Source organism: Varroa destructor, unplaced genomic scaffold, assembly GCF_002443255.2.
Source record: "Varroa destructor unplaced genomic scaffold, Vdes_3.0 BEIS01000001.1, whole genome shotgun sequence".
Classification (NCBI taxonomy): domain Eukaryota; kingdom Metazoa; phylum Arthropoda; class Arachnida; order Mesostigmata; family Varroidae; genus Varroa; species Varroa destructor.
Window position 1 is genome coordinate 57,575,591 of NW_019211454.1, and position 15,622 is coordinate 57,591,212.

Below are 15,622 nucleotides of genomic sequence, written 5' to 3' on the forward strand. Positions count from 1 at the left end.
CATGCGATGCGCTGGAATCTAGTTCGACTCTGTTTCCCACTAACGATGGTTATTATGTATACGAGACCTTGTTGCGGTCTTCAGCGGACCTATTCAGGTATGGAATACAGGAGAGATACGCAGCGTGTCGCAAACAAAAGGCACGACAATTTTTCCAAGTGCCGGGTTTTCGAGTAGTGAAAGCACTATGATAAAATTGCGAGCACCGTACACTAGCATTAGCACGTGAGGTCGCAAACACTTCAAAAATATGATTTAGAGAGCTGACAAAACGAAGAATTGATTAACAAGTGAAGATCGAGTAGCCCGTATGCGATCGATAGACTGGATGCAATTTTTTTTTATCCTTCAAGAGCTAATTTTTACTGTAACAATAACAAACACTTTTAATGACAAAACAAAATGTAGAAAGCATAATTGCAACACCTGCTGTATTGAATGATTACTGCATTACGTGATCGCAAGGAAGTAACCTATATATTCCTGTGTAATTTGTCGTATGATGATGTGCCAGTGCTGGAAAGCTTCGGTTTCTATCATGGTTTTTTTTTTTGAAGTATTGGCTCAAGTTCAGACTCCAAAGATGAAAAACAAGTAAATTTGCCAGACCGATTTTTTGCCTTTGTCGAAAGACTGCAGAGACTGTTTAAGAAATTCGTATCATCTATGGTTGGGACTATACAGCTAAAAGATATAAAGTCATCAACGATTATCACCAGAATAATTCCAAAACTGACCCCGAACAGACTCCGTCGAAATGAACAGGTCGAGCGAAACTAGAAATCCCATAGCAACTCATTTTTGAGACAGTGCACTCAGTTATTCCGGAGTTCTCGTCATATGTCCCGCGCTATTCCGATAAAAGCTTTTTGACCTGAGTGAAAGACAAAAGGAAACGTTAAAAATGGCACTTTTTACCGTCTCGTATACTCAGATTTGGAGCCCCTCACTTCTAATCGAATTTTGTGATATGGGTAAGATAAGTTCATAGAAAGAATGAGTTCTTCAACGGCGTCCAAAACTTGCACAAAAATCGTAGAAAGAAAGCAATAAGAACTCAATATATACCTGTTACATTTATTCCGTTGATGTTCTGAAGACTAAAGGACCAATCAAAATTTACGCTCGATCAGAGTGATTGGTATCGGTTCGAGTCTCGCATTTTGAAAAATGATGGAAAAAACTACCTTTTCTTGGAAAGATCGCTAAGAAAAAAATGTGTCAAGAACTTGATGGCTAGTCTTCTGGTCTGTTTCACTGAAGGACATCGATTTCATGTATAACGGTACACGTAAAGGTACCATCTTCATGTCTGGCATCGAGCAAGCACTTGCGTGAAAAGATCGACTTGAACACAGCGTGCACGTGGGTATTCATAGTATAGTCACCGCGAGACCGCAGAAGCCTGCTGTTCAAATTCGCTAGAATGGATGCACCGAGACCTCTACATCGGTTCGTAGGAGATATTGCCAGTCCAATCGTAATAGAGTAAAGATTAGTAATCTAAGTCGATCGAAAGCCAACAGCAGGTTTTCCTCAAGGCGATAAATTGCGTCCGCTGATTTCCGCGAGTCTCTGTAGTCGCATGCAGATAATCCTCTATTATGTAGTAGCAGCAGCAGCGACATCTGGTGTCAATTCCAATCGATCTCGAGAACAAGGCAGAAACCGATTAGTCTAGGTAACTATTTGTAGATTCGCCTATTTACAGTGCCTTCGGTAATCCTGGGAAATCCTTTCGTTTAAAACGAAAATAGTTACAATGCGTTCGCTGCAATGAATTTAATCACTATGGGACAAAATTGAACCTTCTGATCTGGCAGTATTAGACCCACATGAAAGTTGTTTCTGGAAGTGGCTAACAGGTTTATAAATTTCCGCATAGAAAAGTGTTCCGTGGCCACTTACAGACACCGCGTTGTGCGTCCGACAAATTAGAGCGGAAACTGGACCTTTGAAATCCGTGCAAATGGTTAGTCTATTAACTGTAGACGAATGAAAGATAGCAAAGATAAACCCAAAATTTTATCTAACAGGGACATTGACGATTGATTTCATGGCGGAAGCGGCTATGGCGGACAAAGGAACTTTTCTTTATGAAATATCAGTTCTCGCTCAGCCGAACTGGAGGTTTCCACGAACCAAGTAGCTCGTATATTGGCAAACATTGTAACTTGTCGCGTGCAAGGCTGCTTATTAATGATTGCCACATAATAGCTTTAGAAACTCAACTGTCGTAAGATCTTATAAAATGTTTAGTACTATATTTTTAGCTTAATTGAAACACTCGTATTTCTTCTTTTATGGCCAACTTCCCTAATCTCGACTCCTCTCCACGTTGAACAAGATTGCTTTATAACGTAAACGCCGAGCTACAGACAGCAAGCGAGCTCACATTGTACTCACATACGTATAGATGTTTTGGTGGTTGGCCGTAAAGGCTTACGTGATATTCACAAATCGAGAGGTACACGAGAACCACTACCCTGCGCTCCCTCGTAGAAATGATCCGCATTTAGTCAGTAGGAACGTACCTATCCATTGCACAGCGGGCGTTCTCATTTTTCACCTTTGAAACCCATTTTCATGATTCAGTTGAATTCTTCTTCCGCCTGAGGCGAATTATTCATTAGGCCCACTTCATAGAGGTCTTGTCAGGGCTTCGAATAGGCCTAGAAGAACATGGAAGAAAATGCTGGCTTGAGGGTCCCTTGGTGATGGCCGAGCGGAATCTTTGGTCTTAGTGACTCTCCGCAAAAACCGCATTTAGCGAACTAACAGTATGTGCCGTGAACTGATCGTCTAGTGGGGTGACACCGAACTGGCAGCATCGGGGGGCCGAGATCCGGACGGCTAAACGCGAGAATACTATTAAACCGTCCAATGGTGCCGCAGAAACAGTTTTGTTGATGAGATTCGATCAAGCATTAGATGGTGGATAGAAAGGTTTAATAATGTCGCATTTACCTGAGTCCGCATGCCGGCGACGTCTTTATGCAAATGCATTCGGAAATATATTTAACGGTTAAAAGAATGGTAATTGTTAACTCCGAAGGAAGAGTCACCGGTTCACTGATAGAATTTGAAGTGGGCTACAAGAGCACAATTAGCTATTTCTAAGATAGATAGCTCGAGTCCTGCTAATGAGATGATCCTTCGTGATCAGAAAGATTATACAATATAGAATGTAGAATACAAAGGCATTTTTTGGAGTCAACAGCTGTGACGACCGAAAGATCAAGATACTATAATCGAAAGAGGCGCCTTTTGATTTTAGCTCGTTTAGTATTTACTTAACGAAGATTTATGATAGTTTTACTGCTACAAACCGGCGCCATAAAAATATGCTTGTCTGACAGTCAATGTAGGATCATCTGGTAAATCTACCGATCTCATTGTTATTCAGAGATTTGGGTATGATCAACTTGGTTTAGGTCTATCTGTGAGCTTTCGTTTCACGCTGGGAGTTAGCCGCCCAAGGCAATGCCTAACAGCTTAAAGGTTCGATGTAAAACACGAAAAACATTTAGGTCCATCTATGGGCCAATGCATCCAGTTGGTCTTGCTTTACTCGCCTACCTTATAAAAAGATTACTTTTAGTCTCTGAACAAGCGAGCGGCTATGTAGGATATCTGAATAATTTATTCAGTTTATATGGATTCAAGTGTTTAGCATATTTACCACGCTCAATGCGCATATACACTTATGTCGGCTTACGAAGCCTTGTCTTAAATAAAAAAGAGAAACTTGTTCGACCGTAGACTCGTATTCCCATACTGAGCAATCCCCTTTACAAAAAGTAGGTAATTCTACCGTTCATGACCATATTGGTACCATTTTGTGCCCGTTAGTTACCACTAGGCTACAATGTACGATAAGTCTGTTCGATTTGATGTTGTTGTTGTTGTTGCTGTTGTTGTTGTTGTGTCGAACTGCTCGTTTCCAAGCTCCATAAAATCTTTCCTGTCAAAAAATATTTCTTAGATCCTAACTTCGGCTCCATTTAAGGCTTCTTTTACTATTTATTTTCTTGCTCAAGTGTCCCTTAGTCTCTGCGACTTCTTTGTGTCCGTTTGTTCCCCCAAGCCGACAAGCCGACTTAAGCTGTCGTTTTTTGCTAGTTCCCTAACATTCTCGTTTTTTTTCAGTATGGTGCTTTGCTGTCATTTACCCGATCGCGGTTATGGCTCTTCTTTTTGACCAAGTCACGCCCTCTTGCTTGCTGTTCCTACTCGGGCTATCTTGCTGTTCCATTTGCCCCTTGCAACGAAGCCTTATTTCGTTCTCTCCACGTGTCTCTCACGCTTTGACAGTAACTCAAGCTATATGGCATCTCTTCGTCCTACCCGGCCAGACGCTGGCTTAGTCAGGTGGCAAACTCTTCTTTCTTCTGTCCTTCGCGTTTTACCAAATACATGCTCCAGTGCCAGGCGCAATCCCTGTGCCACATAAAAGAAATATATATTCTGGAAAGGAACGGATGTCACGACCAACTGCTGGGACATGTAATGGCTGGCATATAAGAGCTGATAATATCCAGAGTGTTGACCGAGCGGCAAAGTGTATAATAACGTTGCATTATACTAGTAATTATGACGACACCCACTCACGGGGATCTCGTCACTTGCACTAGTCTTAACGTATAATAGTAAATTAGATAATACCGCTAGCATTAGAAACATTTAAGTGCGGTGCCTCAGAGCGACATTCTAGAGTGTCAAGCATTGAAATGGGCGTCTCTGATACTCACCGAGATCAGGGGCAGGACTGTCTATAGCACTCGTAACCTAAAAGGAAAATGATACGTGTATACTGCAAATAACCGGTTTTTTCAGAGGATGAACCTGCGTTAGATATAATTAGCTCATACAGCCATTTGCAATGAATGATCTACCGTGGGCTTGGGCTGCGACGCCTAAAGAAACTGCAATCGCATAGTAAACTAGTTGCTGTAAAATGTTCTCGTTTGTGGCACTTTAGGCACATTAAATGTTCTTGAGGCTATGGTCCCCGTGGACCAGAAGGCTGCTAGCCGTTCCACTTTGCTGGTCGTGCACTGGCTGGGTATGAAAATCTAACCGTTATCTAAATGACCCAGTAATTAGTTGCATGAACTTCGGTCTATCACAAATTGTTCATATTTGGTCTTGCGTTAAATCGAATTAAAAAAAAAAAAGTTTTGATTTTATTATATTTCGCAACGCTATACGGTAAGCTTGTTGTTATCGATCGTTATTTTTGATGGCGATGTGGCCTGTGCCGCAGAATAAACATAGTTAAAAACGTAAGATTGACGCCAAAATTTACCGAAATATTAAAATGACCAGATTATGATACTGCACATTGTTCGATAACAAATTTAAAATCAAAGTTATTTTTCATTTTAGGAAAAACTGACTGTGTTAAAATTGGGAGCTAGTCGTGGCTAACAAAGGGCACGTACCCAGAAACCACTGTACATACAAAAGCTTTATTGAATCCTAAAGAAATTATTTCCAATCAATTAATATCTATAGTTGTTGAAGCTAAGCAATCGATCAATGTTTTTGATGCCAGTCAGAATTTCACCTTGCCTCGATGCAATCGAGCCTCGGCAGAGGAGCCAAAAAATGTTTGCACCTTCTTCGGACTTCATGAAACCCCAGCTAAAACATCGTTCGCCAACAGCTGGTACGCCCCATAACCGCGTGGATGCGTACAGCAGCGTTTTATTGACGAGAGGTCTTTTTCAACAGAAACCGCGCGTTTATCTCATTCCCCATCTTTGTCAGTGCGGAACTGTACAGCTACACCATGTATGAACGAAGTCAGTATGTTATAATTCTCTTAACAGTCGATCACGAAAACAGTACGTTCGATCAACCTTAAAATACGATATTTATCTATTTGCAGTTCGATTTAATGGACTAAGAGAATCGACGCCAGGAACATCGATCGTAAGCGGCTAGCGTGGTAATTGGCAGCTGGCCAATGGTAAAACGAAGCCGGAATAACGACGTGTGACTGCTCTCTCGTTTGAGCATCCAGTCTCAAAACACCGCTTCGACAAGCCCGATGCAGAACAGCATTCTTACTTCAATTGAATCTATTACAATGAACCGCACGGTAAGTGCCTTCTCTTACTTCATTTCGACGGCGAAGGACAATAAGCGCCGGTATTTTCTCGTTGCTCGATGATAGTGGTGGTGCCTTCATTACGGAAAGCGATGAGTGCGCTAGAACTGTTTAGCTGCTGTGCAAACAATACGCATGTGTCTACAGGACATGCTACTTTTACGGTTGCCCCCCATAAAGAACCCCCGAAAGATTAGTCAAAAGGTTGGACACGAAGGCGAGGTGTTAGAATCATATAAGGCGGAACGCTTAACCGTAGAAGCGCATGGTTCTGTAGTCTGCTAAATTTGTCCCGACGATCGGCAATAATAATATATCACAGTCTGATACATTTGCAAGCACAGAAATTGCGAACGTCCACAATATTGGTACTATTTATACTCTTTATTGATATATATCAATGACGTGCGAAGGTTGCCGGTCCAACACCTCCGATGAAGACGCTAAATTCGATGAGTAGATCGATGGAGAAAATTAGTGAAAGCTGTGGCAGAATACAGTAGCTTGTAGTCATTATGGCAGGAACTACGGTACGTTAGACTTGGAATGCACGAACCAAAGCTAGGAATGCTTACCGATATAGACTTCAGCTATACAAGTATTTGGGTCACGTATCACATATATATATCATAATCATATAAGTACTCCTACGATATGTACATATAACCGTTTTACCTCACAAATAAAGAGAGCGTTCAGACACAAGCAAATCGTATGTCGTACCATTATTTTAGTAATTAACTGCCACTTACACCGGCGAGAAATTAAGCCTTTGTTTAGAAATTAAGAAATGTTACTATATCAATCCATCTCGAAGATAGACAATGAGCTCTCTCTTCACGCGTTCACTAAAGTAACCCTGCAAGTATTGTTACAGATACCCTACATCTACTAAGCCATTATTTGGGGGTTACCGACAGGGAAATTCTTCCAAAGATCCTGGACTCTTAGCGCAGCAACTCACACACATCATCAGATGATGACAATCTATTTTAGAGAGCATACGCTTTAACACTGTATAGCTAGAAGACGCAAGAATAAAGTAATCAATCACCGTTACTGTGAGATCGGACCAATTTTTCTGATGTGTCGAAGGAGTTCAATGAAAATGAATGTTCACCCCCGTCGTTTCTCTACCTTCGAACTTGCATTGAACTTATAATAGATATTGTCTTCGATAATCTGGTTTTTCTGATCTGTACACCCTAAACAGGTGCATTCACGATTCTTATCACCGGCATCGATGCAGAGACATGAAGGAGCCCACTACAACGATGTCCCAGCACATCTTAATGACGAGTAGTTCACCGGTATCTTTGTTACCGTAACGGATATAAGTCTACTTAATGCTTGTAAATGTGGTCAGATATGCTCGTCTACTAATTTTTGCTTTAGGAAGCAGTTGAATTTATGTGAAAATAGACAATTGTTCTACATCGCGGAAGGAGAACGCGTGTACCTAGGCTGTACATGTAGCTTCGACGGCCTACAAATTTGAGATCTATAAATTTGTAGCATAATGCAGTATTTCGATTTGCTGCAAATCGCTACTAGCATTATTGTATGCTATATGTTTTTACTACTAATTATTATATGAGTTTTATGTTTAGAAATACGGCATTCGAGACAAGCGGGCTTGTCGGAGAGCGTCTGGCTGTCGTAGGGCTCAAAGAGCGCGTGCCTATAAAACCAATATCACTACTATATACATGCGGCTTGCTTATTATCATTGGATTTGCGAAGCCCGAACTTTCGTACAACACGCTAAATCCTGAACATAGGAACAAATTGATTCTTGTGAGGAAATGCTAGTTCATCAGAAAGGCTGGTGGCGAAGGCGTCCACCGATGGACGAGGCGTGTCGTATTCTAGGACGTCGATGCAGATCCAAAGGCATTGCGGTATTTTTTGCGTCAGTTCTTTAGCTGTCATTGATTCCCCATTTAATATTCTAGCGGTCGAACATATGTGGGGTAAGATCATTGTTTTTCGCGAACGAGCCTAGTCCAAACGAGGACAGAGGAAATACGTTCCTGAACCATCTGCGACTACTTAGTAGCTTTATAACCTGGCAAAGTACTAATCAATTATTGACATGCACTAATGCAAGTTTACTTCGCCCATGGCTGGGTCAGAGCGAATCGACTATGACTGAATCGGTGCGTTTCGTAGCGACCCGCCGTCTAAAAATTGAGCTGTTTTCGCAGCAGGTTTTGCGGCCATCTAAAGTCTACAGATCCCTATGTATCCTTTGGCAGTTACAGCTCATACGCTGTGTACTTGAAGCTGGTAAGCAATTGACGCGACCGATGTGATAGCGTCCGATACAGTTATTGACCCATTATATGTGGAGGTTGCGCCCATCCGCATTGACGTGGGGAAAAGCGGTAGTGTACGTGCGGCTCAGCACAGGGTGAATTACCTGCCTCGACCTGATGAGGAGTACACCGGTAATACGTTAGCAATGACTACTGCGATGAGCATATTGTTTGCTGAAGCCGCAGGTGCTAACAAAATACAGCCTTAACACTCGTGAGTATGATTTCGCTGATGCTCAAATCACTCAAAGAAAAGATCAACGTCGGGAACAGGAACGCTGCAGCGAAAAATATACAATAGCTAAAAGAAACTCGCAGAATATCTTTCGAGCCTCTTGCAGTGTTACGGCTATATTATATATATGACATATTTCCTAACACGAACTCAAAGGCAATCGCCAGAGTTCTGACGATAGTTGACAGGCCGTTCACAAGCCAGGTCCTAGTCGAAATGCCTGCAATGTCACCTGGGCGTCACAATGGAAAAGGTCATCTCTGGGCGTTTACGACGAAAATAAGTACCGCTTTCTCAGATGAAGCAAGGAAGTTTTTCACTCCGGGAATTACTCCGGTCAAAGGAATCATCGGAACCAGGAACTGAGAAATTAATACATTAAGCTTTCATCCTCATAAAGTGCCTTCCGATGTGTTCTGGGTTCTGGGACGAGTTCTATAGGGTTAGATACTCCGCGGCGTGCATGTTTGTTACAGCTGCGATGCCTTCAACCTTGCCACCGCTTGCTAGAAAAGATAGGGTTGTCAATTGTATCATTAACAACAAACGCACTTAATTTATTTTTAATTTCGATTTTAAGATTTAAACATTTGCCCTTAAGAACAGCAGACTAAAAAAACGAGGATGCGAGAACTCCATCACTCATAAGCGGCTCATCCAACAGCGTCGCTAGCTATTAAGGACCCTAAGCCAGTGCAGCAAACCTAGTTGAGTATGAATAAACCAAGTTGTAATACAGCAATTGCGGAAGTTCAGGATCAAAATCCTGAGCGCTCGGGAATACTACAACGCCCTCATTGTGGAAACGCTGGTCGACCTTTTTAATAGATATGTCCTTCCTTGAAACCACAACTTGTAATCAGGCACTATGGCCAAAGGCTTTAGTTGATCTAAAATTTTTTGAGACTTTTTCTTCGAAAGACAAGTTACAGTGCAGTACGCGACACCGCTATTCATTCTACAGACCGTGACAAAACTACTACCTGTACTACTGTGCTCTAGCCTAGGAGGTTTGATTTATTGTGATCAGTTTACTTTAATTGAACATTATCATGTGATAACGCGTTCTTCTATATTTTGCACTAAAAGTGGTATTAATTATAGCACACACTGCTACATCTCATAATTATGGACTTTTAACTAACGTCGATCAAAGTTATATTTAGTTTTATCAAAAATAAACACGTGTCACTTGTGTGCCATGTGTAACTTATAGCGCACCAAAAAAATCTCTTTAACATTGGCAATATTCTAATTATTTCGATTTATTTAGGCATCGATAGGTTTCCCGTAAACTCAAATAGAATTCGATCTTTTTGCATCTCTTCTAACCTTGGTTCTAAATGAGAAATCTAGGTGCAGTATGGTATAGAGAAAAAGTTGTGAGAGACAATGTAAAGCTGTTTTTCAAAGCAGCCAATCTCTTAGGTAACATGTATTACATGTGTAAAGACTCCTTAACATGGGATTAATTATCTTGGCATAATACATAGACACCTATGTGTGTTCTTGCAAATGAAGCTTAAGGTACAATTGTGGTAAAGAGTAAAAGCTGATTAAATGAAGTTTTGAACTTAGTGATCTTTCTCTATGGAGACAGAAAAAACAGAAGGAACAAAGCTGGATCATTTAAGCGATTTTGATTTTCTGAGCCAGTTGGAAAATCATTACCAAAGATATGCATTAAACGGACCACATGCTGAAGACGGATCTTCCAATAGCGAACATAGATGCTGTTCAGGCAAGTGTTTTAAACGATAAGATGTTCCCACTTGGCTACAGAGAATACCAGCAGAAGAATATATTTTGGTGTAGCTGCCCGTAAATATCAACGTTAACATAACAGAATCTGTAAATTTAATGTCCACCAAAAATAGTCATTATTCAAAAATTAAATGGGCTAGTTATGTTACTGTGAAAAACAAGACCTCGTTTCCGTTGATCAAATACTATTTGGCATTCGTTTTCAAAATCTTTTTCAATTTCACAGTGTATCAAATAACAATATTCCTTTTATTTAAACATGGATTGTCTGGTCAAATGTACTAGCTCCTGTTTTCATATTGGACTTGTGGTAGATCTGACGACGTTTTACTTCCAATCAGCCGCATCGGATTTTCGATACTACAATATTGTCTTTTTTTAGGGTTTTTAAAATATTCAAGGTATTTACGTAGGCCAGCTTTACTGCCTGGTTCTGTGAACGGTTTAAATACACTTTATCGCGAGTGTTGCTAACATCTTGCCTTAATGATATGTCTCGATATTATACCTTTATCCGCCCCGTGAAACGGGCTGCCGCTCACCCAGAACGTCCCGATATTAGGTCTTCACAGTATCTGACAGTTATTGGTATTCTATAAATGACGCGATGCGCGAGCGAAGTTGGTTCAACGTCGCTTACAGGTTGTCTTCCAGAAAAATGCTTGACAGTATGGCTGTTCCCCTGAAGACCCGGGTTTCGGCAAACTATTAGATCAACCACGTCTATCAGGTATTGGGCTGTAGACAATAGACGAGCTATTGTTAAAACTGTTCTTATTGGAATCGTGTTTGTTATCTAGTTTACCTGCCATACTTACACTTGCCATATAGCACTTCTTGCATTAATCGTCGACTCGTTCCTGCTGTCATTACCCTGTTCCTCTGTTTAAAAATTGACTAAATTAATCGTACGGCTATGGTAGACAGGTTTTTGATTTTCAGGTACTACCTCATTTCCTTTTATATATATACATATATAATGATTTGACCTACGCCCACAGGAAAATGAATATCTAATTGTTATGTTCCTCGCGAGTCGTTTTCTTACTTAACGTCCTTAGCCAAAAACCTTTCAGGACTTACCATACATTTTCGCCAGCAATCCGACAAGCCTGAGCATCTTTTTTTACCTTTTAAGTTAATTTTTATTTGCATTGTTGTCGATACAACAAAATGCTATCGTACGGTGGTTATAGACAATGCGGTACGGCTTCGCAAACGTCACACAACAGAGGATGTCGTATGTGCTAGTAACCAAATAACGATGCCAAAGTAACTGATTTGTGTCACTGGTAGCCAATCGGTTTCTCGACATTTTTTACTTATCTATCATCAAACAATGGACATTTGTGTTTTCAGTCACAAAACATCGTTTGTGACTCGTTCATATATGATACTATTCGTAACTACAGCCGGTCTAGTCGCGATGCGACCACGTCTACTAATCCTGAGAGATGATTTGGAAAGTTGTATCTTATTTCGAATCCTGCATGTTCGTCTGCGTATCTACTTTTTTTTTGAATTCGTAAAGTTTCTTATGGACTCAGGTCTAAATAATTGGGCCTTTCAGTAACTAAACAATCATTGTTATCATGGTGCCAAGGCAATGCTACATGCGAGATATGTACTTTTGGACCGTCAATCCGGATATAATGATCTATTACAGTAAACAGGCTTACTAAAATATTTCACCGATTGGCTTCACGATATGGCAGTTGTTGGGATGTCGGCAGGCACAGGTGAGGGTTTGAACTTCATACTTGCATGGTATGTCTCGCTTCGTCTGCGTCCTGAGTGTTAGGTTTCCACAACATACAACTTTTTTTCTCTATGTACGAACAATGATGCTAAACTCAAGTTCACCTTTGAGATATAATTAACTCGGGTCTTAGTAATATAAAAAATATGACATATATATATATGCAATTTGTATATATTTAGTTTGATCAGGAATTATATCTAAATAAAGATATTTGGATGAAACTTCTTGGATGTGTCGGAAAAAACAGCCTTGAGGGACGCGTGTATTTAGCGTAACTGCCAACCTACTCGATTACGATTCCGGCGCGGGAGCTTAAATCGATCAAAAGTCCGTGTGAAAATATTCTGGAGCGGCTTATTAATAATGGAAGTAAGCAGGTCGACGTGATCATGTTGAAATCGGCTAGACCTTGCACAATATATACTCTATACACTGTGGGACAGTGGACTCGTACTTGGGCTGCAGGATGGTAACAGGTTCTTGTTCCAGAATATGCTCGCATGCCCAGCTGGCCAGGGCTAATTTAATTTGATCGAATAAAAGATCGTGCTGCCGTACCGAAAAACGTTTAGCCTATCACACAACTAAGTAAATATACGCACTTTTTCTACAGCGTTTAGATTATCCAAAGGAACTTAATTCCGTGTATTTATGGAAGAAATTTGGCGGAGTGATATTTTCTTCATTGAGCACCATATTCAAATCAAAGACATCACCTAGGATCTTGGTTTTACCATCAATAAACATCATCTAAGTTCTGAGCGCGCGATCAATCGTGCCGGAGATTGATTTCTGCGCTCAATGAATATCTTGTCGTCGCCGGGAAATCAAAAACGGGCTGGTGCTGCGTTTATAGGAAAATTCACGAACAAATCGCTTCGTTTTATTATCCCTATACAGACATTGTCTTGTACCTGAAGTGAAATTTAAGCACCGAGACGAGCATTCAATGGCCACAATGGTCAAAAATATAGCTTGCTACCATGAATTTGATTATGTATAAGGTTCTAACAGCTGTTTTCTTACTGACATTCGTCACATTTCCGTGCGTAGGAACCTACCAATATATCCTCAGCAACCGTGCACTCAGCTGAAATGCAACAAATCGTCGGGTTCGCGGTGCCAATCAAAGTCACAATCTCGACGGAGTTTTGTGTGGCTCTACGACATAGTGATGCGCATGTCCTGAAGACGAATGCCCTACTTCGGCCATGGTAAGTTTTTGGTTTTGTTTTAGAAGAACTAGCGACCAGCCGCATGCAAAATTTGTTCAGAGATGTCTATCATTGCCAACACATATAGATGTGTGGTATGTGGTACGTTGTGCTGCACGCAATACATATTTATACACACTCATATGAACACGTAGGGCAGCGCTTATATTGCGCAAATAAAAGAACGAAGTTGTGCCATATGTATTGCGCGCGTGACATTTGTTGCGCACCTTAAAAGAAGTCAGAGAATTAGACACACAAACACCGCTGCTGTATCTAAGCTTCTTACTTATTCGACTGGTTCACGCGCTATTTATCTAAATTTACACACACAACTTAACACATAAATGAATATAAAACGTCTTTCGAAATTTTCAGGTTCACGTCAGGCCGTTCTTTCTTTTGTACTCTCACTTTTGCCTTTATTTGTTCATTATTTTTCCGAGCTGGAACGTAGCTGGCGACGAGCTCGTCGTAACCTTGATACTTCAACTACACTCAACGTCAACCTCTACCCTATAGATAGAATTGCTTACACTTTTGTGTCTCGTCCCACGCCGGCACGGGGCGTATCGCAAAATATGCACAATTGCAACTATCTGCAGCCAAACGGTATCGGATATCTGAAAGCTTTCCACTGTTACAAGGCCTTCAGGCAAGGAAATGTATCTCAGGCAAAAGGGCCGATTCCAGAGTATTCAGTGACTAATTTGCATAAGGTGCAAACCCACTGCATCGCCTTTGTGTGAGATTTGACGACAGATATAGGGGTGAAACGCACTAAGTAGATTAGTTATCCCGTTATCTACAACTAAACTAGATAGCTTCATCTGCAACGGTGTACAATGGGGTCACGGTAGGATTCTACAGGCCTTATATCGAGCCAGCCGAATTTACTTGTCGCTAGTTAGCTTTTTGAATAAGGGCTTCTATCGAAAACAGTCCGTACATCCTTATAAATTCTACCAACGTAATATTGGAACGATGCCTTATCGCTCTATTCCTCTGTGCGCGTCAGATCTTGTACCAGATTTACCTGAAACTACATGAAGCAGCAACAGAAACCTGTTTTAGATTTTTCACTGCCATCACTTGATTCTAGTTATAAAACTGTAAAGCCTAATAATACAGATTCGGGCGTATAGAAACAAATTTTCTCTAAGCTTTTTCCTGCCACTTTGCGTTTTCCTTTTCAGATTGCCTGATTTAAACAGGACTTTAAAATGACAAAAAAAAATATTGACCAGTGACAAGGATTCCTATCTGCAACACTTCGAGCTGCATACCTCAATACATTGTATAAAATAAGGCGACAAGTCGAATTCTGGTTTATTGCTGTTTCTAATAAACTCGTTACAGCTTATTGGAGTTTACTTAAATAATTCTAAAAAATTCTGGAGGATTAACGAAACCCCTAGGGTTTATTCTCATACACAAAGAAGCTTTTTATAATAACCTATTATCCAATAATGTCTACCTTCTTCTGTTCTTAGTAATTCCTATGCAAAACGCATTAACTGCACTATTAGCTTATCCCAAATACTAGCTATTTCCTTTTTGGCACCGGCAAATCCTCCATTAGCTCACAAGGCAGCGTGGAATTTACCCACGTTTTTGTCCCATTTTGCTACAGCATGTTGACTCTTATCGGGTGGCTAACTGTGTGCTCGTCCTATCGCTATATCGCACGCTACAACCTCAGGGGTAATAACGCCGGGCCGAGTTCGTCAAGGACATAACTATCAGTACTCCTCACACGCTTAATCTAGATACGAACTCTTTCAATCATTTACTCTTTTTTTCATCCGCCGATGATACGTCTGCACTGCGTTACGTTAGATCTCAAGGCTGTCACGCCTGTCTTGGATAGTCTATTATTTGGCCTCAACTCTCGCTGTCTAACTTAGCCTACACGTGGCTTATTTCACCGTAGTGCACTTTCAGCTTAGAAACGCTTCGGCATGAACTCAGAAACGATAAGTCTCCTGAGGTATCCTAAAGTCTCCTCCTGTATTCATGATTAACTGAGCAAGGCCAGCTTTGTTTGAATCCAGTAAACGCTAACCACTTAGATGCCATGGTAGCCTGGCCGGCCTCCGAGCGAACTCGACCATTACAGACAAAGTCGGCAGGATACGCCCGCTGTACCAGTGCACGCGAACTGGACACATAGACGCAAGAAACTCCTCTCGTCAAAATGGATGTGCAGGGATA

General features: G+C 41.0%; 1 long non-coding RNA gene across 1 annotated transcript; it reads left to right on the forward strand.

Annotated features, from left to right (window-relative positions):
- The first annotated feature begins 5,866 nt into the window (after positions 1 to 5,866).
- LOC147758857 (uncharacterized) lies at positions 5,867 to 14,729 on the forward strand. The gene is made up of 3 exons (XR_015318969.1): positions 5,867 to 6,106; positions 13,248 to 13,408; positions 14,605 to 14,729. It is a non-coding gene; the product is annotated as an uncharacterized LOC147758857 (long non-coding RNA).
- The last annotated feature ends 893 nt before the right edge of the window (positions 14,730 to 15,622 follow it).